This window comes from Thamnophis sirtalis, unplaced genomic scaffold, assembly GCF_051295495.1.
Source record: "Thamnophis sirtalis isolate CommonGarterSnake01/CBP01778 unplaced genomic scaffold, rThaSir2_p1.2 scaffold_5, whole genome shotgun sequence".
Taxonomy (NCBI): Eukaryota; Metazoa; Chordata; class Lepidosauria; order Squamata; family Natricidae; genus Thamnophis; species Thamnophis sirtalis.
Window position 1 is genome coordinate 75,093,064 of NW_028261385.1, and position 25,734 is coordinate 75,118,797.

Below are 25,734 nucleotides of genomic sequence, written 5' to 3' on the forward strand. Positions count from 1 at the left end.
TGGCCATAATGCCAGAGCCCCAGCATTTCAGAGTACTACTAGCACAATCAGTGTATCTACCCTGATTGTACAATCCTAGGTTACTACTCTAATTCATCAAAACTTTAAACATAGTGTTACTTTGGACTCTGCAGAAAATTAAATTAGAATATATTTTAATTACCCATAAAAACTATGTAATTACCCATAATACACCAGGGTGATGCTATACTAGGATCATTATGAGTTATTAAAATAGCAGACGGTTTGCAATTGTCCTACACAAATTACTGTCGTCTGAATTACATGTCAGCTTGCCTATTGAGATTACCAAGAGGAAAGAAATTTTGTTGGGGGCCCGTCATATCTGGAACTATGTTGGTGTCAGGCTTCCCCAACCAGAACTCAGCAGTAAATTACAACTCTCCTACACTTCGCAGCTTAGTTCAACCTTGCAGCTTGACTTGGCAGAAAGCTCACAAGCACAGCTCAGCTAGATCAGAATCTCTTTGCAGATAAGAATTAACCCATGGACAGCAGTTACCTATTGCTGCCCCAAGAAATCAGGACATTTATGTATTTATAAAGGTTAAAATTTTGAGCTTCTTCCTCCCACCATTAAACATGGTGAAGGCTTTGAAGTCCTGAGTTGTGATATTTACATAGCAGACATCTTTATCCTGGGAACCGCTAATTCCTGGCTTGTCAGCTTCAATCCTTGCAAATCACTAATCAGCAGAGATCCCATAGGACAACATCTCTGAATTTACAAGAGATTATGATATGACTAGATGCTCTATAACCCTTTTCAGACACACATTCCTATCATAGAGGAATTGTTCTAGAAGCCTGAATGTTATGTATTCTTTCTTTTCAGCCAGAAAACTTTGAGTCAACTTAGACTCAGATATTTTTTAGAACCATTCATAAGTCTCTGATGTAACACTGGACCTCAAAATATCATCCTTTATTGGAGGGGGGGCAGTAGATGAAAAATTTATGTCTCCAAATTTTATCACATGATTTATTATTAGGAGTTGGCTTTTTTCCACTTTCTGAGACATAGTCACTTCCGGTTTGCTCGGAGGGTCGTTTTAAGCGCTCCGAAGGCTTCAGGGACCTTCAGGAGGCTTCAGAGCAGTCAAAACGACCCTCTGAGCAAACCGGAAGTCCGTTCCCGGACTTCCGGTTTGCCTGTAGGGCCGGGTTTTTGCGCTCCAGAGGCTTCAGGGAAGCTCATGAAGCCTTCAGAGGGCCTCCGGGGGGCGGGGGGCTTTTTTCCACCCTCCCCAGTCTCCTATAAAGTCTCTGGAGCATTGGAGGGCAAAAAATGGCTTCAAAAAGGATGAACTCAGCTGGCCAGAGCGCTATAAAGCCTCTGGAGTCTGGGAGGGCAAAAAATGGCTTTAAAAAAGTATGAACTCAGCTGGCCAGCGCGCAATCAAGAGATTGCAATGGAGATCATGAAAGGACAAAGAGAAGGACAGGAACAAAGAATTTGAAGGAAGAAATAAGTAGAACGTAGCAGAAGAACGCAAAATAGACATATGCAGAAGATAGGTCATTAAGAATGAGTTCAAATAGGTAACCTACAATTAGAGATATTTTCATAAAATCTAAGAGAGGACCAAAAGGGCTTCTTGAAATATATTTGAAATAAAGGAGAAAAAAAATAGAACATTAAATTTATATTCTAATGTTGCAACTATTTGGAGGCTGTCAGACTGTTTTCAAGAAATTTTGGAATATTCTGAAAAATCTCAGAACATACTAATCTGACCATTTCAGCAATGGTCCATTGATTCCCATATGTTCCAATTTTACAGAAAACTGATGAAAGAGTCTGGAGTTCTTAGGAATACCAGTCATAAAATGGTAGGTTTGTGCATAGTGTAATAGGATCTGTAGTAAGAAAAAGTACTCAACTGAACTTTTATTTCGGTTACCAGGGAATACCTCCTTACTCTAAATAAATTTATACGAATAAAAGGAGTTAATAATTGCATGGATGAAAATATATACCTTATCTCTGAGAGATGGAGTATGGGTGAAATGCCAAATAACTGGAAGATGGCAAAGATTGTTCCCATCTTCCAAAAAAGATAGAAGAATATGGTCAGGTTACCATTAATAATTAGGAACTTTACTGAAACAAATCCCAAAGGTGCTTTTTCAAGTGGCAAGTGGATTTCCTGTCTTTTTTTTTAAGACCTTCTACTTCTCATCCAAGAAGCTTCTTCAGCTCTGATTAGATGGTGTAGAACCATGATCTGGATCACTGAGAATCTCTATAGACATTTACTGAAGAAAATCATAAAACCTATGATTTCTAGGGTATAAGTACTTTGAAAACAATGTGCTGATTATCAGACATTAATATAGAGTTGTTGGCATAAAGCCTTGCTACACTAACAATTTAATTCACTGTTTCATTTGGTAATTTCTAAGTAAACTATAGGAAAGGTATTTGATATAATGTATCATGCAGAATTGCATTTCACAAAGTATGCTATAAAAGCCTATGTAGCAAGCTAAATGAGTGTGGACTGAATATGGCATGGCAATTAATGAGAGTGCTCAACATTGTCAGTTTACTCCTGGGACCTATACATATTAACATATGGATTAATTATATGTATATGATTATATGTATGATAAGATGGAATCAATGCTTATCAAATCTGCAAGGAACACAAAATTGGCTGAGAGATTACACCTAAATTCAAAATTTCTGGATTAGATTAGAGAAATACATAACAATGACATTTAATATAAAAATGCAGTCATACACTTAGGAATCAAAAATTAAATATTTAAAATTATCATAAAAATGTAATAATATATTTAATAATATATGATTAATATAATAATAATATATTAAATAATATTTAATAAGTATTAAATGATTTGGCAATGTTATTTATCTTTTACTAGGTTTTCCCAAAAATAAGACAGGATCTTATTTTCTTTTGATCCCCGAAATAAGCACTTGGCCTTATTTTCGGGGAGGTCTTATTATTTTTTGAGGTGCAGGAGGCAGTGAGAATGATCACCTCATGGGTGCTGTGGGGTTGCAATATTTTTTGGGGGGTATTTTGGGGGAGAGTTTATTTTAGTGCATGTGCTCAAAAGCCTCATTGGGCTTATTATCCAGGGAGGTCTTATGTTCAAGGAAACAGAGTAGCAAATAGTAATATAGTATAAAGATACCATATTTTATCTTTTACTTTTGTATAACTCTAATTAAATAGGATTTTGAAAATATCTGAAGAGGGGTCCCCAACCCGCACTGCAGACCACTACGGGCTATGGGTGGTTTGGAAGTGGGCTGCACAAGTGACCAGCCCACTGCTTGCACAGACCTATTCCCCTTATCCCCACACACACACACACACCGCTGGGCTGCCAAGCCATAAAGATTGTGGAATTCTGATCTAAAGCATTTATTCCTTTCTCTAGATATTGGAGACTCTGGCCAATCACTGTAGTGGAAGGGTAAAAAATATGAATGGTTGCATAAACAGTTTCTATACTGTTCTACTTAGGAGTTAGACTTCATTAAGAGATAAATTGCAGGAGAGCACAACATTTATAGAACACCTTATATTTGTTTGACAGCAGTTTTACACATTAAAACACATTTGCAATGTTTTGGTAAGCCCAGTAAAAATGCTTTTTGATGCGTTATTTTAGAGCACGGGTGTCAAACTCGACTGTGTCACATGACATCATTTTTTTTGCCTTTGTGGAACCAAGGAGGGTGTGGCCTGCATGTGATGCATCCGGCCCGCGGGCCCGCCAGTTTGACATTCCTGTTTTAGAGGATAATAATAGAGCAATCCTACGTTCTGGTTTGAGGATTCCTAGAGTTCCAAATATTCTGCCACAAAACATCGTTAATAACATGCTGTTCTCAGTTAGTGTAAAATAAATTTGAATTTTGCAGTACGGCAGCAGACTTAATATCAGATGTTCAATTCTGTTTGTTATGTCATACAGATACATGCTATCTCTCGAAGACACACAGTTGCTGTTTTCCAACTTCAAAAGTACTGTTTTATAAGAAACTGCTTATGAGACATTTTTTAAATATTTGCATCATCATTCATGCTATTTAAATTCAGCTAATTCTGATTTTAAAGCTGACCAACCCCTCCATATTTGTGCACAAAATTATATTCAGCATTTACAGTAACTGTTCAGAAAAGCTGAAATATATATTCTAAAACAGCCCCCCCCCACACACACACACACACCTTCAGCCCAAGTCCGGCTGCCCCCCCACCCTGTTTGGTCAACAGGTCCTCAAAGATTTTTCCCTTTTCTAAAGCTGATTTTAGTTTCATTCTACTTGAAAACTACTGCTTCAAAGTATTTTAAGAAACTCAAAAGCAAACACATTTCCAAAATTGTATCACAATCAACTATTTTAGTGAATACTTAAGTCTGCAGCTCACACTTATACATATATCTGTCTGCAAATAATCTGAAAAGCTTCTGAACCAGACAGCTATAACCTAATATCTGTGGTTTTTCTCCTTTAAGAAACACCACAGGTTGAGTTGGCATTGAGACGGAAGGCTATAAATTCCTATCTTCTATCAAGTACTACTGACCTCAGACCAAACCCCACAACTGGCTACAGGCATTGAACATCCATCATTGCTTCTGAAACCTAATCATTCAGGGAAGGACAGCTGCACTGGACAACGGTTAAGCAGCTTTCTAAGTTCTGAGCAATAAAAGGGAAACACAAATCCTCATTTTAGTTTCTAAGCTTAGTCCTGATTGTATTTATTAGTGTTCATCATCTGAATACATTAAGATTAAAATTAGTTTACATCTAAGTTTAAAAAGTGAACTCACGTTGCAATAGTGATATATTTCAAAGTAAGCATTAGACGAACAGATTACAAAGCATCCTATCAAATGCTTGAGTGTTATTGATTTTACTGGTCTGCGACCAGTTTCTTTAAATTTTGTAATCTTCTTAGCTTAAGGAACATTTCTGAAGCCAATATGATCAAACATTAAAGAATAGTAGTACATCAACAATTAATTAATAATTTTAAACAGCAAGCCAGACAGTAAACAATACATGATAAAAAAATACCCATCACTTTGGAAATTAATTCCTTGCTTATCTATGAAATGTCATTATCATGATATTTAATCATAAGTTAATTTGAGAAGTAAGTAGCGTTGGCCATTTTCAAGTGCGGGTGCCCACACACACACATCCACACACACCATATATATATTTTGAATATTTGAAAAATGCTTTCCAAAACATTAAATAATAGAAACTGGATTTTACTGCTCTACTTCATACAATACATTATTTCTAAGAAAAATGCACATTAATTGAATTTAACTACCATTGGCTTCTGTATAAAAATATGCACTTTCGAAGTCTGCCATTATCATTTTCTCTTCCCAAAAATCCAGAATTTGACAGTACCCTATTAAAAACACCCATTTATTTAGTTAGGAAAAGCACCAAAAATTAAACACAATAATGTCTTCATCAAACCATTTTATGTTATTGCAAAGATCAGACCATATGTCTCATGATTTCAATGAATTGATAATATGAGTAACATATCTTGCATGTGCATGTGAACTTACAGAAGCATTTTTTTTGTAAAATGCATGAATCAATCTAATATTGAGCTAAGTCATGTTTAATATTCAAATTTGCACCCATTTTTAATAATGTTTTTGTTTTACTCTTACACTATTATATTTTTAAAAATCAGAAATACAAGACATATGTATTTTCCTCAAATTCAGTATGAAACATTTATATATAAAAAGTTGAATAAAGAATCTAAATAAAGACAGAACAAACATCTGCCAGGGACGCATTAAGTAAAATATATTCTGTCTAGGGCAGCATTTCAACCAGATGGCCAATGGTGATTCTTTTAATTTTGGATATACCAGAGATCAATTTACATGTATGATTTATTTTTATAAATATCAAATGATTAACAGAAAAAGGATAAATAGGTAATAATAAATGTCATTGCTATGCATTTAACTGTTAGGATCAATGCAATTGATGACATGCCACTGTTCAGTCATAATTGAGTGATATTATAATAATAAATAAGTAATAGAAGAAACATGGTTCAGATAAATGTTTATTCCATTATATCTGTGCTGTGCAGTGGAAGACACAGAGTCCTATTAATGAACTATAACATAAAGAAACAAAAATGGAACATGTTAGAAAAGATTTTAAGAGCAAAGATCTCTCAAGCAATCTTCTCTATCATTAAATTCCCTCTGTACATATGACATATAGAAAACCATAGAATATCACTGAGAAAAATAATCCATTGATTTCATTTAGCGTATCATAATTTATGATGGAAGGTTTACGTACTAGATTTCTTTTTGGTTTTTAGTTGTTATTACACATCTATTATTAAAAAGGTAACCCATATCCAACATATGTGGAAATATGACTGAATACCTGATTATAAAGCAAGTTACATATTGTGAACACAAACCCAGTTTTGCATAATTTTTGCATAGTGCAATACACTGGTATTCAAAATCTAACCTATTCTGCCATCCAAAAGATTAATGTTAACTAATGTTGTTAAGCTGTCATTACACAAAGTCTAATAAGGTGCATCTGTCACGAATAGATATGTAAAATTAATCTGCACAGAAATTTCTAAATGGAAGTATTATTATTTAAATTTTGTTTTTGCAAAGAAACATTCATAGGAAGTTGATGCCAGTATATTTATTATATACAAAGAATATATATATTTAGAAATATTGCTATCAAATAGTACCATTGTTTTTTTTCTTTACTGAAGCTTGTATTTAGCATTACCACTGGATGCAATACCAAGATTCCCAAGACAGCTGATCATCTGCTTCTCCTTAATAATTTAAAGGACTGTTCTGAAAATAATCTATCCATGCATCATACACAAGAATTATTTTTTGTGTCACCCTACAGTCTTTGGATTGATCCATAGATCAAAATCTGTGTTACTTTGATAAATCATGCTCAATTTGAAGGAAATTCAATATGCAAATGTTTCAGCTATTCCTTAGTTCAAATGGCATTCTATCAATTTGAAAAATTAAAGATCGGCAAAGGAATACTTGACTTTATTGCTTAATGTCTATTAGGAATGCCATAGATAGCTGCCCATTCTAAAATCTATGAAGTAATTTAGAAATCTATTGGACATCAATATGGCAGAATCTTTAAGTGTTCCAAGGTTAACTTTCAAATACCTGTATCTATAAGGAAAATGTAAATAAACAATAAAATTACATCTCTCTCTCTCTCTCTCTCTCTCTCTCTCTCTCTCTCTCTCTCTCTCTCTCTCTCTGAAATTCTCTTCAGCTTTCTTTTAAGCTTATTCTGGTTTTAGAAGAATAGAGTCATTTCTAAACTTACATTTTTCAGCTCATATTTTTACACAAACACTTCTTAAACATCTGTCTGGTTATGTTAAACATTATGTTACAAATTATACACACACACCTCTCTATTTTCTCAAGGTGATCATCTTTCAAAGAACATAATTTCTAAACTATGAAAGCAGCAAGGACAATTCCCAAGCTTCACACACTTTTCCTATAGCAAACTAAATAAATTTAATTCCAACACATTAAAAAATACAACTCACAATACATTCAAAATAAACAAATAAACCCAAGTTTTATGGAACTGAGCCTTAGTACAAATATGGCTTTACAGCGAAATCATGAGCAAATTCTGTAAATTCTGGTGTTTGCTGCTTAAATGCAGTTTATACAGGCCCCTAGTGGTTTAGCACTCATAGTAGCAGACAAAGGGGTGATTTCTACTTTTTAGCATGTTAGTTCCAGTATGTAAACACCATTCTATATATATAAAAAAGGTAACCCTTAAAAATAGGAATATCGCTTATAATATAAATATAAAAACTGCAATATTTTCAAACTTTATCCCAAAATTAAATAATGGCATGGAACTGTTGAATCCAATACCTACCTACGTCTTATCAGAGGCATGTTTTAACTTGTAGCACTATTCGTAACTGAATAGAAATGTATTATACAAATGAAACACTAACTCTGAAAGCACTGTTTCTTGACATCTGGAATCTCAAAGATGTATCCTTTATCAAGCACCATTTTTGAAAAATCACACAAATCTACTACTATAAATGTTTTAATGTCAACTTAAAAATAGAGGTCTTTTCTGAAATCTCAGTAATTGAAAAGAATGTATAAAAACATGTATCATTCCAGATTGAAAGTACAGTATGTATAAATCTAATATGCTACTCTCATATTATTATCTTACTTCTCTTTGTAAAACTAGAGTTCTTCAATCACACTTTTCATAACGTATATTTACATTAATCCAATAGGATAAAATTTGACAGGTAAACTGATGCCGTTAAAGAGGCTATTAATTAAACATTTAGACACCATCAATAAAGCACTTCATCTTATGACACTTCATTTAAGGAAACTGATAAATCAGCAGCATCTTTACTTAAAAGCAGTTACCTGCCATTATTTTTTTTAAAAAAGATCTTTGATTTTTGTTAAGTTTCCAAATTTTTATACTGGTTTTATGCTGGTTAAAATTGGCTTTGAAAACCAAATTTCATGTTGAATTTGCAGCAGCAATATTCTAAGCTTTTTTTAACCATACATCCAAAAGTAATGTTTTCTGTTCACTTTAATTTTTGTAACATATATGGTTAAAAAGGAGGAAGAATTTCTTTTAAAAAACATAATTTTGTCCATTCAGCTAGGATGTAAGCAATTGACAGAAATACCCTCCTATTATGAAATACCTTTCAGTATTTTTTCCTCCAAAAATAAATAAAATCACAAGCCCTAAAGAAAAAATTATCAAAACAAAACCATACCTATCTGAGCAACTCAACTGAAATATTGCACTGCCACACACTGAAACTGAACATGAAACCTTGATGGTGTACACTGTGAACCCTGCTCTCAAACTGGATCTAAAACATATATTCAAAATGTTTGTGTGTTCAGACTATATTTATCGATGATAAGTGTGCTTCCCATGTGGTATGAACATTATTCTGAAAAGTGCCTGAAAAAATTAATATTAGTAAGCCCCTACACTCCCGTGAAATAACCTGCAGAAGAACAAAACTAAGGTCAGCAAAGCAGAAGAGTGGAGGAAAGGTTACACAGTGCAACTTATCCTGGCATGGGGAGGAGGTGGGCATTAGCAGAAAGGGCAACTTGCAAATCCAAGCAGGCTGAAAAGCAAGGAGAGTGTTGTCACCTCTTAAGAGAATCCTGATCAGTAAGTTTGCCAAAAAAAAGAGCCCTCTTGTAAATCCTACAGGAATCGTTGCCTTAGTATTGCAAATAATAATGATAGTTATAATGACAAATATTTCTCCGTTTTAAAATACTGGATTCCCCCCACCCACCCACCCACCCAGAGGAAGAATAAGAAACACATCCACAATCCCAAGCAGTCTGTGTAGGACAGCTACTTTTGCCTCCTGGTTTCTTTTACTTCCCAGCGCGATAACCATCACTTGGGGCATATGCTAACTCAACCATTAGCGGTCCTTCGGGCATTTCGTCTGCCCTGGCCTTTGGGCCACCCCGTACGCATCCAGTACCCAGGTGTGACTTTTAAAATTTTCCTTTGCCACCCCATCCAAGACACGGAAATCAACCCTCCTTCCCCATTGCCAAATCTTATTGTGAGTTCTCCCGTTTGGAGACTAGAGCCTGGGGTGCAGCTATGGTGGGTCGCCAGGGAGGAAGGGGTGGCTGGGGAGTGGGGAGAAGCGACAGTTAGTGACAAATGCAGATCTACGTGCTGCGAAGGAAGAGGGAGCGGGAAGGGTCTCGGCGAAATGGGTCAGCGGGAGCAGCAGCGCAATGATTTACCTGCTCATCCTGGCTCCCCTTCAGTCCCCCCGAGCAGCAGCGCCGCCGCCGCCGCCGCCGCCCAAGCCCGCCTTCCCGCCCGTTACGACCGCGGGCGCTCCGCTTTCGCCTTGCTCCTTCTTCTTCCTCCTTCTCCTCCTCTTCCTCGTCTTGATGTTACTACTGTAACTATTGCTGCTGCTGCCGCCGGCGCTGCCACGGCTACTTCTTCTGGGTCTTCCTCCCCACGCCGCTGTGGCGCGTCTTTCGGGCGGCCAATTTAATCCAAAGGCGAGCGAGGTCTGCAAGCCGACTTCTGCCGGCGGGGGCTCTTCGCGGGGATCCCTCTGCTCCCCCGACGGCCAAACGCGCAAAAGTGGCGGGCTGTCTCTGAGGAGAGTCGGCAGGAGAGCCGACGGCATCCAAAGATCAAGGAGCCGGCTCAACTCCCCTGGCAGACGGGGTTCCCTGCTTTCTTCTCTTTCTCCTGCTCCTCCTCCTCCTCTTCTTCTTGGCTCTTCTCCGTTCTGTTCTTCTTGCTGCTCCTGCTCCCGGGCGCTCTTCTTGCTTTTCCCTCCTCCTCCTCCTTTCACTCCCTCCTCCCTCTTCTCCTCCCCCCCCCTCGGGTCGCCCCTCTTAATATAGTCTATTCTTTGTGCTATAAACGGAAAAAACTGGGTCTGCTGCTCGCCTCCTCAATTTTTGTGCTTCCCCCTTCTCTCTCCCCCACCCCCTACGAAGCCTTTCAAGTGCCTGATCAGCCCAAAGAGATGAACTTGGAGATGGAGGCAGAAACGGCAAGACATCCAAAACCCATGGAGGAGGAAGACTTTTGCCGGGAAGAAGCGGCGGCTGTGGTGTGCGTGTGCTCGCTGAGGGAGAAAGTCGGAAAGATGCTTCTCTCTCCTTCTCTCTCTCTCTCTCTCTCTCACGCTTGAGAAACCTGCCCCGCTCTGGGTTTGTGCGCGAGAGAGGGATTCTTTAAATCCTCTTACAACGCTGTCCGGATCACAGGATTTATGTAGCCCCGAGTAGGACTCGGGGCAGCCGGTTGCAGAGTTGGCTGCTGAGGCGAAGGGGAAAGGAGAGGGGAGGGCGGGGGAGGGGAGCGCGAGGCGCGCGGGAAAAGAAAAAAAAAGGAACCGGAGAACCACGCCGCGAGCCAGCGCTCGCACTCCCTTCTCTCAACCCGGCCGCCGGGACCAGCGACTGGGAGGGAAGAACCGCGCGAGGCTCGCGCACGACCAGGCTGGAGCGCGCCGAGCCCAAGGAGGCGAGCTGGAGGAAGGGGGGACGGTTCGGGGGGCCAGGTGACGTCAGCCCCTCTCCCGTTCTCCAGCTGGACGAGCTCGGAAGGGACCTCCCACTCCCCTTTTATCTCACGCGGAGATATTACAGGGCTGAGAGAGAGAGAGAGAGAGAGAGAGAAGGCGCCCGCGTTTTCCTTTTGGAGAAGCCACGCTTGGAAAAGAAGCCGGCGAGGTGTCTGGTTGAACGCGTCCGCCTTATTTATTGCCCGCGTTCCACCACCACCATCCCTCTCGTGAATTTGCACAATCCGAATATGATCGCTACAGCTGCCCTCATATCTCAAGCCACCACCCGCTTTTAGCGTCCAGCCAAGGCTAATTCCGTCTTTTTTTTGGGGGGGGGGGGACTAACTTACATCCGGTTGCTTTTAATGCAGGGCTGATCAAAAAGAAAGCTACTGTTGCTCTGCGTTAAATGCAATGAAACTTCAGGCCTGCGTACAGTAACCTAACTTATTTATGCGCTATGATTTACTTTACATTTGTTCCCGAAAAAATGTGGATTTTGAAATGCCTGGTCATTTATTGTTGGGTAGAAGTGTCGTGCTTCTAAAAATAAGCCAAAGGGATCCCGGATGTATTTTTATAACACCATGATAAAACTTCGAACAAACAAAAGACCTGATTGTAAGAATATCATGTACCTAATGACATATCACATTATGCTTTAGAATAGAATATAGTCTAGAATAGAATATGGAATAGAATAGAATAGAATATTTTTTATTGGATAAGTGTGATTGGACACACAAGGAATTTGTCTCGGGTGCATAAGCTCTCAGTAAACGTAACAAGCAATAAAGTAATAACCTACTACTAGATAAAGTAGAAAAATGTGGGTTAGACAGCATCACCACCAGATGGATTTATAACTGGCTGACCAACCGCACTCAACGTGTAGTCCTCTATGGAACTGCATCTACCTGGCGGGGGGGGTATGCAGTGGAGTACCCTAAGACTCTGTTTTAGGCCCAGTACTCTTCAACATCTTCATCAATGATCTGGATGAGGGGATAAATGGAGAACTCATCAAATTTGCAGATGACACCAAGATGGCAGGAATAGCCAACACTCCAGAAGATAGGCTTAAGATACAGAAGGATCTTGAACACTGGGCACTATCTAACAAAATGAAATTCAATGGTGAAAAAAAGTAAGGTTCTACATTTAGGCAAGAAAAACAAAATGCACAGATACAGTATAGATGGTATCTTGCTCAATAGTAGTAACTGTGAGAGGGATCTTGGAGTCCTAGTGGACAACCATTTAAATAAGAGCCAACAGTGTGCAGCAGCTGCCAAAAAAGCCAACACAGTTCTAGGCTGCATAAACAGAGGGATAGAATCAAGATCACATGAAGTGTTAATACCACTTTATAATGCCTTGGTAAGGCCACACTTGGAATACTGCATTCAGTTTTGGTCTCCACGATGTAGAAAAGATGTGGAGACTCTAGAAAGAGTGCAGAGAAGAGCAACAAAGATGATTAGGGGACTGGAGACTAAAACATATGAAGAACAGTTGCAGGAACTGGGTATGTAGTTTAATGAAAAAAGGACTAGGGGAGACATTATAGCAGTGTTCCAGTATCTCAGGGGTGGCCACAAAGAAGAGGGAGTCAAACTATTCTCCAAAGCACCTGAGGGCAGAACAAAAAACAATGGGTGGAAACTAATCAAGGAGAGAAGCAACTTAGAACTCAGGAGAAATTTCCTGACAGTTAGAACAATTAATCAGTGGAACAGTTGCCTCCTGGAAGTCTTTAAGAAGATGTTGGATAGCCATTTGTCTGAAATGGTATAGGGTTTCCTGCCTAGGCAGGGGGTTGGACTAGAAGATCTCCAAGGTCCCTTCTAACTCTGCTATTGTATTGAATTGATAAATCATAAGATACAACCAACAAAAGATTGTCATACTATATCAATAGTAGTAGGTAGTAGGAAATGTTAGAAGGATAATAATATATTATCCTTTATATATTAAATAGTATATTATTTAAAAATAAACATCCATTGGACAATGCACAAATGTTCTATAAATCTCTTCTAAAAAAATAGACCTTGCTGTATTTGTATGGTTTGTCACTGATGACCCAATTATGCCGGGAAGATATCCATGGGACACAGACTGTTCTTGTGTTCCACTTTTTCCCTCTATTTATTACCCCTCCCCCCTATAAGCCTTTATCAATATGAAGCATTAGCAGCAAAATTTGCTGCCATATGCTTTCTTCATTCTTCCTAGAAATTATTTCCAGGATCAAAGAGGTCAGGATGCCCAACCCATTGGCCCCCAAATTGCAATGATGTACATGAACTGAAAGAAGTAGTAGTCTAGGAACCTAAGAGCCTGTGATAGCTCAGGCATTTATATATATGTTTTTTCTACCCCTTAACTACTTGTTTATTCTCTGAAAAGCAGCTGGTTGAAACCTCTTATTTCCACCTGCAGATGTTCGTCACTTCTTAAATCCTAAAAAAGCCCACTGTCACTCATCTATTGGTGAAACATCTAAAGAGAAATAAGCTGGACTCTACAGGTGTTCCATCAAAATGACTAGATCGCAGAAAAGAGATAGTAATGACTGCACATCATAGAGTAAAAAATGAGGTTAAAATGGGGAGGAAAACCAGCCATACCCTAAGCTCTATTAGCATTAGATTGTATGTCTTCTGCTATAACATTGCACAGAGCAGAATCTGTACACATTTACTCAGAAATAAATCACTGTGTTCAGTAGATTTTGCTCCCAGATCAGCTTGTACAGAAACAGCTGTAACCACCTTTGAATTGATGTTTCATATGATTAGGTAATGGAAATGTGTTTCAATAAAATATATAAAATTAGAATCATATTTAAGGGATAGTAAGATTGCATAAATAAACAAAATGTTTACATAAGTAGAAAACATAACCATGTCTTGATATATACTTTGGATTTCTCTTCTTTTTTAACTTTAAACTCATAAAAAGTAAAGATAGATATGTAGATGATAAGAAAATTCAAAAATCTAAAGAATGATTCAAAAGTCATAAAATAGTTTGCAAACAAAGATGGGTACAGTTATACATCATATACTATAGTGCAAATAAATGAAGCATCTGAAAAATAAATTGTTTTGCTAATACATCTTCTGCCAGTGTTCCTTGTAGAACAAATTTGATGCTTAACAACATTCCAAAGAAGTAAGACAATGACATGCTGTTTTTCATAAAATCAATGTTTTCAGTTACTACTGTAATAAAGGTGAGATTTGAACTGCCAAACTGCTGGCAACAGGCAGTCAACAGAACTAGCCTGCAGTAGTGCATTTCAACCACTACACCACCACAACTCATAACCCCTAAATCAAACTGTCTCTAGTCTATATGCATATCTTTAAGAAAAATTCATGTTCTGCTTTTACTACACTAGATCATTAGGATTCTCATATTACTATTTAATATGACCAGTCTTTAAATTCATGGAGGATTTACAACTTTTAGTGTCCATTCATTTTGTACAATACCGTGCACCCTATTCAATTGCTACCTAATAAACAATGATTCAACTTAATCAGCCTTGAATTTTTATATAATTTTTTGGCATGATTAAATCACTATTAACTTTTTTGTGTATTTCCTTCTCTCTTCAGTTTCTAATGTAAGAGCCAAAATAAAAACAGGAAGTGTGATCAAAATAATAAGATGAAAGTCTTTAAAATCTTTTCTTTTAACTGCCAAAGGGTTCATACTGTACACAAAAGATTAAGGACAGATGAAAATTGATTAAGAAACAGATAAAAGACTGAATGAGTCCCTAGAGGTAAATTTCCAATGAAAATATACTGATGTATAAAGTGTACTTGAACAGTACTGTTTTTTATTACTGAAAATGGGTGTTCTTATTACCATAATAGTATGTAAAATTTAGCATTCAGTAGGAACAGTGAGAAAGCCCTCTAAAGTTAAAAATGGTGAAAGTGTAAATTGAGCAGCTGGAGTGTTTCTCTTAATAATTTTGAGATCCAGAATTTGATGCATGTGTTAATCACTTATTATATTTTACACAATAGCCTACTTTATTGTAACTGTAAATAATCTGAATCAGGGGTGGGTTCCTGCCAGTTCTTATCTCTTTTATAGAAGAGGTTCCACAAATCTACCGGGACATTTAGAACCGGTTCCAACCCCCTCTCCCCGCCCATCCGCACCCCGCTTGCCCCACCCACGGCTCACTGATTGGCTGGCTCACCAATCACCCTGCCCACCTCTAAACCTTAAAGTCTTAAAGTTGTCAAGTTTGAACATCCCTGGGTTTTTTTTTCTAAAGGGTAGGGGTGAAGGGTCTGGTAACTTGACAGCTTTAAGACTTGCACTTCAATGCCAGAGTTCCTGAGCCAACATGACTGGAGGAGGAATTCTAGGAGTTGAAGTTCACAAGTCTTAAAGCGGTCAAGTTTGAACATCCCTGGGGGTTTTTACTAAAGGGTTAGGGGTGCAAGGTTCTTGTAACTTGACAGCTTTAAGACTTGAGTGCTTCAAATGTCAGAGTTTCTGAGCCTACATTTTGGTTGCTTAGCAAGTGCATTGTTAAGTGAGTTTCACCACATTTTACAAGTTGGCTATGCCCACCCAGTCACATGACTGCCAAGCCACTCTCACTCGGTCACATGGTTGGCAAGCCACTCCCACCAGGTCACATGGCTGGCAAGCCACTTCCACAAAGCAGGCCACACCTACAGAAGAGGTTCTAAATTTTTTTGAAACCCACCACTGATCTGAATGCATAGCTATAATAATACAAGTAATAAAGCAAACTAAGAAACAGCAGGAGAACAGTGGAACCTCTTCTATAAAAGAGGTTAGTAACTATACATGTCCAAGATGGCAACTGTCAGGACAAAGTCATGTTATCTAACCACCAAATTATTGACATTGAGATATACAGAATATCAAATAATTTGTTTCTTGTGTGGCATACTTCTAGTGGCTTCTCACCACAGAGTTGTGAATGCAAGCAGAAGCCATGTCAATTTCTGGAAAAAAATATCTTATAAGTGGTTTGCTCTGCAATTAGCCATCTGACTTAAACCCTTTTTATACCTCAGTATATGCAAATATTGAATATTTTCCTTATCTGAATGCCCAAAGGGATCCTGAAATCAGTTCTTCATGCTAGATGCATACTTTCTCTTCAAGAATGTATAATCAGTTCTGTACTATATGTGTTCTCCTTATACCCCCCTAAATATTTGGGTTATTTCCAATTAGCCCGTTCATATTGAATCAATTTCAGTACTACATCAGTGGCAATTTGCACTTTTTGTAACCAACCCTGCTTTGGATTTTGGTAACCCAAGCCAATAGACAGAATAACTTGATAAATTATTTTCATTGAACAATTATGCTCATTCTGTGCTATTGAAGAAATGCTGACTAAATGCAATGACAATGGAAAAAAAAACACTAATACTAGCCAAATGGAAATTTAAAGTTTAAATTTTCTTCACCGCCTAATTATTGGCAACACAACACCTTTTGTGAGGCAGAAACCCAGCTCTATAATTCCAGATTAAAGAAGTTGCAGGTGGAAATTATATATTAGTCACAGTTTCTCAATTGGAGGATTTATTTTCAGGAAGGGAAACAAATTCTCAAGAGTTCTGTTAACATAAAAACATTCCAAGTAAACCACAGCAGATGTCTTTTCAGGTCAGCGTTAAAGTTCAAACTAGTTCTGTATGAGGATTTCATATATTTGATTGCCATAAGAAAGTACTGGGAAGCATATCTCTCAAAGATTGAGCCTGTGAACTTAAATTATATTTTCCTGTGCATCATTCCTCATGTTATCACTTAGGTGCAAAAAGTCTAGAGTAATGTGATTTTACCCGTAAAAATGTTTGGATATTAATTGGATACATGCCTAGAGCACTCAGTCTCATGAGTTTTCAAGGAAATATTTCCACTTCTTATTGCCGTCTATAACAGAGAAAGAGGAAGGGAGATTGACTATAAACCAGAGATTCTATTCTGCCTTTCAAAACCATTTAGTAACTCCACCATTATTCTTAATCAGATACTAGTATGAGGGAATTCTGGATTATTTTTTTAAAGTCACCAACAGAATGCACTATCTACTGGCAGTTTTCCCAATTCAAAGATCTTTTTACAACCTGGTGTGTTTTGGCCCTTCAATCTTTTCTCAGATTATGATTATGGATTTCCTTTTGAAGTTTTCATTGTTATTTGCAGCTGTTAGGGACAGTGGTGGGGTTCATATTTTGTTACCACTGGTTCATCGCACATGCGCCTGGCCTTCCACACATGCACTTTGCTTGCACGCCTTCCACACGTGCACCCAGCCTCAAAAAATGCCTAAACTGCATAGAGCTGGAGTGGGTGGGCGGGTTTCTTATATTATATAAGCAGAAACATGAACTGCTCAGAGATCGGGGATCTCTGATATATTTCCGTTTTGGAATAAATTTGCATTTACGACGGAATAAGTTCTTTAAAAGAACATCAGTGAAAATTGAAAGATACAGCAAAGTGTACTGGTGTCTCCAAAAAAAAACCTGACATACATTTTACATATTTCAACGAAGAATATGCTTAGTAATATTAATTTTATTAGAACATAGACATATTTAATTTCTATGGATCAGGAGGATGTCCCCTAACAAAAAGACGGAGGCATTGTTTGTGTCTTTCCATCCTTCATCAATGGGCTCCAAGGTAACTCCATGAGATGATATGCCATTGGCTGAGAGCTTGTATCACTAAGGCTATTGACGTACAGGCCTTACCAGCTCCCAGAGGGGGGGAACAGCCCATTCTACAAGAAATGCAGCCACAATGGCGGCATGGACTACACAAGCGTCCATTAAAGACATTTGCAGGGCATCAACATGGGCTTTACCCTCACACTTTATTTGACATTACAAATTGGATGTTTTTACATCGGCGGAAGCATCCTTTGGATGGAAAGTCCTACAAAGAGTGCCTATGGTTATGAGGACTTCCAACCAAGCGGCTACCCACACTTAGATTAGCCGGTTTTGGTAAGTCCCATTCTTGTGCTCTCCCAGAAGCACTCAGGAGAAGAGGCCTTGGTCCTATCTGATATGCCCTTTCTCTGAGTAGCTCCAGGAGAGTGCAACCCCATCCTGGCAGCCGTTTGGTTTGAAGTCGAGGAGCTTTCACTTGTTGAGATTTGATCCACAGCTTCAGCCTCGCCAAAAACTGGGCAAGAGAGGGTGACGATGGAGGTGTGGCCACAAGTTTGACAGCTCGGCCTCTAAGCGGAACAGATGAGTCAACCCATTCTTGCACTTTTCCTACTCTGAGCTACTCAGAGAAAGGGTGTATCAGATAGGACCAATGCCCCTTCACTTACATGTTGCTGATGTTTTATTTATATTGCCCAAACCAGACTGCAGATTGGCCCTGTTTTTCTATCATACCTCTAAAATGTGGGTCTGCTCAAAAAATCAGTATAGAAAATGAATAATTATAGATATTTAAATATCTATTTTAAGTTCCCTAGCACTGGATACATTTTACTTTCAGCTTGAACATTATCAGGCATAGTAATGACTATGATTCAACTATAGTAGGAACCACATCACAAAAACATTTCCTAGAAACTACCTTCGTCTAGCTCAGACAGGAACATGGCATTCACATTATTTCTATCATGAAAATCTCATTAGGTCACAATAATAATAATAAATTGCAATGCCATTAAGAAAAGGCAAACAAGCTTAAGTAACAGGGTTTTGGTTAAAAGTGTAAATACATCTTTGTAGTATTGATCCAAATACCTGGGCATTATTTTACTTCCATTTAAAACAAATAAGTAAGCATAAGTTCTGAAAAATCAGTTTTTACAAAGAAAAAAGTAAAAGTAAGGGAAAAATTATTAATTCCAAGATTCAGCATTAACAATTAAATTGAAATTGTTAGTGCCCTATTTTATCCCATTTAACTAATATTGGCAAATTTCTTTTAATTCCTAAAGTCCATCAAGTGCTAACAGATGTGTTGATTGAATCTCTTGATACCAGAAAATTTAAATGTTGCAAAAATTACTTTTTTTATAAATGCAGTTCTTTTTTTAAAAAAATAGATAACTAATAATTGTTTCTAAAAAGATACAGAACTTTGTTTCCTATTTAAAAATACTGACAGGACAAAATCAACATGAGTATTATTATTATTTTTTGCTTAGTTAAACAAAACTAGTGATGTGAATATTTTTTAAGCCAAAGTGAAAATAAAATTGATGTTATATATTGGTATATATCCATAGAGATTATCATTTTGCTTGATAATTGCTGAAATCTAATGAGAACGTAAGCAGGAGAAAAAGAATAATTAAATAATTGCAGATATTCCTACTATTTCCTAATACTCAGAAACTCTTCAAGGTTACTGACTCGCTGTTACTAAAGCATTTAAAAACTCCACTTCTGTGATTCTTAACTTATAGGCTGGCACACAGAAAAACCACATAATGAAAATTTTATTCTCATCACTACTGACAAAGCAGGAAATTTGTATAAAATAATACACTTCTTCTTATGATGATCCCTTAAATGTTGGGAAAAGAAAGCTTGATTGAATAATGTAGGATGCCCTCACTAGCCTTTTCATGTTTATGAAAAGTAAGACAACTTTCACCTCCCCAAAAAAATCTTAGCAAAAAATAAAACAACAGAAAAAAAATCATGTATGAAAGCAATATAAATACAACACAACATGAAACTTTCATGAATACTTGGGATTTTCCAGGTGTGTAGAAGAGAATAATGTATATTCTTAGTCTGTTGTGTGGATGCGTGGGTGGTTTAGGGCTGGGAATTTTTAGTGGGTGGAGGGGTGTTTGGGGATTGTCATGTGTGTTGGGCCTGGTCTCTGTGTGTTATGTGAATTTCATTGTATGGGCATACTGTGTATATACCTACAATGACAATAAAGTAAATTAATTAATAAAGAGACAACGTTATATTCAAACTTTCTCCAGTTTGTTGAATCAGAGTACCACTGCCAATACAAAGATAACAAAACATAAAATCAAAACGTCTACATGGTGATTAAAAAAAAACACTTTAGGATTTCACAGGGGAACATCTTCAGATTCTTATTTAATACATGCATAGATCAATTGGTCAGGCGCATAATAAAATAACAAACTATGACAATCTTGTATCTCACAGCAGTATATCTGCCTTTGGGTATCATCAGGAATGAATTAATCAGCACACTCTCAACCTGTGATAATCAGCAATGATATAGTCCAGCTAAACCAGAGGCAATTCTCTCCCTTCTCTTTTTGAATAAACTGTCTAAAAGATAATCTTCTAGTTAATTTAAGCTGCAATACTCAAATCATTAGCTTTAGCAAAGGACCTCTGGGAGCTTTATTAAAACGGGTAGGATGGTTTGTAGACACAGCATTCACTATTAACAAAATATTGTATCTATCAAATTGCAATTTGAAGAGTCTCCATTTCCATTTCATGACTTTCCTTTCTTTCTTCGATTTTACTGGCTTTGAAGTCCAGCTATTTCTTGCTTGGACAGTGTAAAAAGGAATTCGTTCTTTTTTCAATTTGTTCCTTTTAGGAAACTCTGTTTTCATTTCCTTTAAACCTGGGGCTTCATACCAAGTGATCCTCTTTCTAGGCTTTCAATGCAAGAGAATAGGGAAAAGATATTAATTGGAATGCTAATTTAGTTATTCATGCTGAAAGATATAAATTATTATATAACATTCTTTGTTTTGGATATTTATACCACCTTAATATTTTATTGAACGTGGAGAATCATTAATGAAACAATTGAAAGCAATAGCATATTATGGCATGAACTTCAGTTATTCAAATAATTTGAAGATTCAGGGGGTTAAAAAAAAGTAATTCAGTTAGGTAAAGCTAAAGGTTCCCCTCGCACATAAAGTGTTCCTGACTCTAGGGGGTGGCACTCATCTCCATTTCAAAACAAGCACTGTTCGAAGACATCTCCATGGTCATGTGGCCAGCATGACTAAATGCCAAAGATGCCCGGAACGCTGTTACCTTCTCACCAAAGGTGGTTCCTATTTTTCTACTTGCACTTTTACATGCTTTCGAACTGCTTGGCAGAAGCTGGGACAAGTAATGGTTGCTCACTCCATTATGCAGCATTAGGGATTCAAACCACCAAACTGCCGACCTTCTGATCAACAAGCTCAAAAGCCCAATTTCCCCAAAATATTTTATAGATTAAATGAAAGCGAATGGGTTTTGTTTTGATTGCTTATTTCTGATTTGCTCCAAAAACTGAAAAAATCAAACTAGGGGAGGTCTTAAAGGAGCTTTTTCTAAAGGCAACTAGACTGATTTTTCTTTGATGAAAAAGAAGATGTTTCATTTTTCATACAAGAAGCTTCAACCAATGAAAAAATGAAACTTCTTCTCCTCCTGTTCCTCAAGGAAAAAACAGCCCAGTTGCCTTTAGAAAAATCACCTTTGAGAAAACTATGACTGAGAATCTCCAGAGACAAACCTTGAAGACCAAATTGATTTAATCATGCTTCACAAAATGCATAATGGAGTGCAGTGGTTCTTTTAAGATTTCATCAGTCCAGAGGTCAATACATACCTGAAGCCATCGAACTCTTGGAGGATGAACTAGCACAATTATTACACGGCACACAACTTGGACTAACTCGCACCCTTGTACTTCTGGAGATTGTTCAATCTCCTTTTTTAAGAGCAATTTTTCTAATTCTCATTGTGTCCCAATGAAAGCTGGAATGGTGAGAGTGGAGACCAGAATATGTCAGGGAGCAGTGCTGGATGTAGTCAATACTTTTCCCTAGACTAGTGAGAGTGAACCTTTTTGGTAGCAAGTACAAAAAAGGGAACGCACATGCTCATCTGGGCTGCAACTCGAAAGAGGAGCTGCCCAGGGTGCATGTGCACACCCAACAATTAACTTCTGGTTTCCGGTGCATGCATGCAAACCAACCAGCTAGTCTTCTGGGTTTCTGGCATGCATGTGCATGTGACGATCAGCTGGCTGGCATGCGTGCTTATGCAGGAAAATGGAAGACCAGCTCTTCCAGTTTCCAGCGCTGCCACACACATGAAAGCTAGCTGATCATCATGTGCACATGCGTGCCAGAAACCCAGAAGAGAAATGGGTGGTGACGCGCATGCCAGGCAACATGGCTCAACATGCCTGAAGTGGCAGGTGTGCCATAGGTTTGTGATCTGATTAATGACTGCAACTTGAACTTCTGGAATTGCCATTGTATATTGGTACGTCCCATTAATTGTTACTTTATGGCCACATTCCTTAGGAACGTGAGTTGTCTATTCCAATTATAGCTGTTAACTGAGGACATAATATATGTTATGTCCCTAGGTAGAGAGAGGCTATGAAGTCCTTTATTGCTCTGTTAAATTCCACAACAAAGAGCCCTACAATGGCCAGTAAGGTTCCACACCACACTTCCTGAAGGCAGCCACTCATAGTAAAATAAACAAAAGCCAGTAATCACCAAAATCAACTTTTAGAGGCAGAGAGGAAGTCTAAAGACAAGGTGCAAGCTTATGAGCTAAGGTCCAGAGTCAAGGTCCACAAGACAAGGAAGGTTCACGAGGCAAAAGGCAAAATCCATAGGGAAAAGGCCCAGGTCAAAACATGAGTCAAGGATGAGATTTTTTTTTTACCAAAGTCAAGGAAGTGTATGCCAAAGCAAACAATAGTTCCTGACAAAGACAATCTATTCTGGCCTCTGCTTAAATCAACCCAGGTCAGGTGTTCCTTGTGAGGAGGGGTGGTGCAACCTTCTCCTGAGCAGCCTCACAGACCTCCTTTGAGCTTGCCTCCGCTCTGCTCTCTGTGCCTTCAGATCGAGTGGGGGAAGTAGCTGTTCCTCATCAGAGGGGATCTGTTGCCTCTCAGCACCACCATCTGTCTGCAACTGATTCTTCCCCATGTCTGTGAGGGCAGGCAGTTCTCTGTCTGGTCAACCACCTCTCCCAATGTCTGGGACACCATCAGACCCTGTTCTTTCAAACATGACAAGGGAGATGTGCTATCTCCATCGAACAGTCCCAGTTTCTTCTCCTCCTCCCCCTTCTCTTTCTCCTCCTCCTCCAATAGGACCATAACCATATGTGTATAGTCCTGTGACTAGGACAAATCAAAACCATTGAACATTATATACTGTCATTTTTATGTTGAAATGCTACTGATAAAGTAAAACAAGATTTGCCGATCAACACAAAAAGTAGATTTTGCTTTTTAACAACAATCCTGAAACAACACAAAAGACAGCCAGGTTTGGTACGGTGGGATACAAATCAGACAAAGGATAACTGATAGTCACTGAAATCACTTGAATATGGACAGCTAGAAATGGTTCAGGCTCAGAATTAATCATTGGTTACTTTTTAAGCTTTTCGAGGGTATTTATGCATAGGTGTGTCAGTGGCATTGAAATTCCTTCTGGATAATTGTATTGCTTTATCTAGCAATATTTCTTTGTATATAATGCTACCATTTTAAAGTTTATACTGCCTAGCTTGCTAATTTTAATGTATTTTGTCTTTGATTGTACATGTGCAGCCTGAGCAAGCATCTTAGAAATCTCTATTTTTAATATTGATTTTAGCCAAAATTCTTTATTTCTCCTAACTAGCCTGATGTTGTTTTGGATTTTTGCATACCAATTTCTTCGTGCTGGTTAATGACAACAATAAAGATGTTCATAGATAGATTTAATTCATTTATATTTTTTGGAAGATATATTATTCTTTAACAAAGTTTGATTTCTAATGGATTTATTTCTAATTAGCCATCTTTGGAAGGGGCAGTGAGTAGGAAGGTTAAAATGTGAAAAACCAAAGTTTGTAAATTCTACTACAAATTGCCTCTGTGTCCAAAAATGGTTTATTTATTTATTCTTGATTAGCATATAACCAACTTGTTATACCAGGTCTTGGATTTTTGGATGTCTAATCTCTGTAACTGAAGTGTAAATTTTATCTTGGTTAGCATGTGTATTTGATTTTTCAAAAGTTCTCTGTTGCTGTCAATCCACTCTTCACTACAATGAAACACTCCTTCTAAAAGATATTCTTATTTTATCTGAAAATATCCTTATGCATGAATCTTTATACTGATGTCTCTGAATTCCTAAAACTGCTCTTCAGAAAAGAAACTGAACAGATTATAGATGGAATTGCTGAGCACAGCGCTGTGGGGATTTAAGCTGAAAATATTAGAACTGAAAATAATATTAGCAAAACAATCATCACTGCAAAATACTGAGACTTTTTTTTGCTAGGCAAAAATGCAGATAAAACCGCTTCTAAGGCACTTTGTACCGATTGCCGAGTAATTGAGAACTGATACATTAAGTTATACTGTGGCATTGGTTTGTTGTCAGAAACTTGCCATAGAGTTAAAAAAAATGTGCCAGAGATCATAGAAATGGAGCCTGTTTGAAGCTTGACTTTTTTAAAATAATATTTTTAAATACAACTACAGCCTCAAAATATCCAAAATATTTAACATTTATTTTGAATGCAACATTGTATATGGATTTGTTTTTGAAGAACACTACAGCCAGGGCTTTGAATGGAAGGTCCACATCATAAAATAGCATTGGTACTACAATCCAGATTTATTCATACATTTAATCAGTCAGTCACAGTATTGATGGATCACTCTATGACTCCCGAAGAGGAGCTTCCAAAGAAGGACCAGAAAAAAATTATAAGACATTCTCATGTTATATTCAGTATAACCCAGTGGTGGTTTTCAATTTTTTTTAACCTATTCTGTGGGTGTGGCCTCCTTTGTGGGAGTGGCTTGCCAGCCATGTGACCTGGTGGGAGTGGCTTGCTGGCCATGTGTTTTCTTTCTTCTTTCTTTCTTTCTTTCTTTCTTTCTTTCTTTCTTTCTTTCTTTCTTTCTTTCTTTCTTTCTCTCTCTCTCTCTCTCCTTCCTTCATCTCTCTCTCTCTCTTTTCTTTCTTTTTTATTTTTTTCTTCCTTCCTTCCTTCCTTTCTTTCTCTGTGGAGGAATCACCAGCAAAAGAAGGGAAGGGAGTAAAAAGGAATTCCAGCCTAGAATCACTCCATGTGTGGAAACAACATTGACCAGTCTAAGTAAAAAAAAAAAAAATCTACTGGTTCCCAAGTGAATGAAGTCAGTCTGGTAAGATACTTGTAAAACAGGTGATCAACAATAAAGAAACCACACTGTCCTATTTATGGAATTGTTCTGATTCTTTATATCATTGGCTCTTCATGGTCATTTACAAAGAAGGAACAAGCCAGAAACAAACCAAAAATGTTCTCCAACCTCCAACCTTTTGGGATCCCACAACTATTGCTCTCCTACTCACCTTACATGTCTGATCTCAGAGCTCTTATCTTGTATTCTGATGGAGTACACTTCCTTGAGTATGTCGTTCTCTCAAAATTTATTTTGGGTTAATAGCTCTTTAGACCATTGCTTTTCTTAGGATCTTATGACCTCCTGTCATATTGCTATGTGGGGC

General features: G+C 37.7%; 1 protein-coding gene across 17 annotated transcripts in view; it reads right to left on the reverse strand.

Moving 5' to 3' along the window:
* Positions 1–25,734, reverse strand: part of PTPRD (protein tyrosine phosphatase receptor type D) — a 1,257,980-nt gene that overhangs the window by 338,373 nt on the left and 893,873 nt on the right. The window contains exon 1 of one of the 17 annotated variants that reach the window (XM_087716062.1): positions 9,898–10,414. The exons of the other annotated variants lie outside the window; for them this stretch is intronic. The gene's annotated coding sequence lies outside the window, so the exon portion shown is untranslated. Of the gene's footprint in view, positions 1–9,897; positions 10,415–25,734 lie in introns of those variants that run through there. 17 annotated transcript variants of the gene reach the window in all.